Genomic DNA, 1770 nt, shown 5'->3' on the forward strand with positions numbered 1-1770 from the left:
AAATGGGAAGTAAAATCACATGACTGCATTCTGTGGTATATCTCAGAGAGAAGAAAACCACTTTGATCAATAGGTATTTTGAGAAGAGAATGAAAACTACCTTCCTCTGGGGAGAGGGGAATCAGGAGGTGAACTCCCTAACCTCTGCCACAAGAAAAGGAAGAAAGCTTTCTCAAGATCTCACAGAGGATAATAAATTTCCTCCCTTCAGCTAAGTAAAATAAAGTGAGATACAGAATGGAGTCACAGACATGGTTACTGCACTGATTCTCACAATGGTCTATCTGGATTACTCTGTGGTTTCTGTCATGCTTTCTAAAGGCAACAAAACACAGAGAAGACTGTACCTGGCCCCGTTTTCTTAGTTGCTTTCTCTCTTCAGTTGTGGTGAGATAGTTCACTGCTGCATATTCAATGACAGACAGGAAGACAAAAAGGAAGCTGGTCCATAAATACACATCCACAGCTTTTATGTAAGACACTTGAGGCATTGAGGCACTTACTCCTGTCATGATGGTTGACATTGTCAGCACTGTAGTTATACCTGCCAAAGAAAAAGGTAAGGTTATCCTAATACTGGCCAGTTTGGATCATGAACTTTGCTTGGACAGAACAGCTCTGTGAGGGCGTATCGTTGACACTGCCTGTATCTTCATTGCACAGGCTCTGAAAAGTGGAGTGAACCATGAAGGCCTATCACGTACAATACTGAAACAAGTAAACCATCTCTTTGCTCAGTGCGTGCAGTTAGAGCTGTGGCACACCAGGTTTGAACAGTGGGAACAGTGGGAACACAAGAATGGTGATTCAGCAGCGTAATTCTGTGAAATTAAAGAAATTAATTAAATGAAATTTATTTAATTAAATAAAATTAAAGCACACATTTCTGTGACAGCTTTAAGCACTGCTGCAGAGAGTGAAAGCAGATTTGTGGGCTTCCCTCACTTCCCAGAGCCAGGGTCTCCACTTTCTTGTCCGAGAGAATCACGAAAGAATCACCAGTTTCCCTCCCAACCCTTCTCAAATTGTACTTCTTGAGAACAGCTTGTATGTCTTTGTCATTACTCCATGTCTTTCTAAAAACACTCTAGCATAAAAATGCTATATTCATTAAAATTAAGAAACAGGTTTTGTTTACTTCAGAATGTCTAGAATTTCACCCTCATCCCCTCAATCTCTTCTTACATGCAGCTATTCATTTCGCTTTGCTCTGTCTCAGAAAAAAAAACAAGACCAACAACCAAATGAGGCCCTCTTTTAAAGAGATGAATGTAACACTGGAAGTGAAGAAATACTAATAATACCCGTGAGACAGAACTGGCTGATGGCATGGCTTTTCATGCTAGGTCTAACTGTAGACTTTCTCCAGCTTTATGCTAGTTCAAGTCCATTGGAACATACAGGAGTTTCCCCTCTCCCTCTCTGCAAGTTCCTTAGGTTGAAAGATGGTGTTTGAAATATACCACATAAGAGGAAATCAATTTATTTGAAATAAGTATACTCTATGCCAGGTTGCTAAGCTTTTTAATCTTTGCCGTTAACATTGCCTGTATGCTTATGCTAATGAAATGTGCATTACCCACAGAACTCCTGATGCATAACCATCTGCAGAAATCCTTATATAAATTAAAAAACATGATCAGCAAAACCATCTTGATAACATTATAAATGACCTACTGAGAATTAAGACTTTATTTTTAAAGATAAAGTTAAAACTTCTTATAAACAAAAGGAGTTGCTAGATGTATTAATAAAAGGAGGTATTATAAT

This window comes from Pezoporus occidentalis, unplaced genomic scaffold (genome assembly GCF_034315485.1).
Source record: "Pezoporus occidentalis ecotype Australia unplaced genomic scaffold, CSIRO_AGI_Poc_V1 ctg368, whole genome shotgun sequence".
Taxonomy (NCBI): Eukaryota; Metazoa; Chordata; class Aves; order Psittaciformes; family Psittacidae; genus Pezoporus; species Pezoporus occidentalis.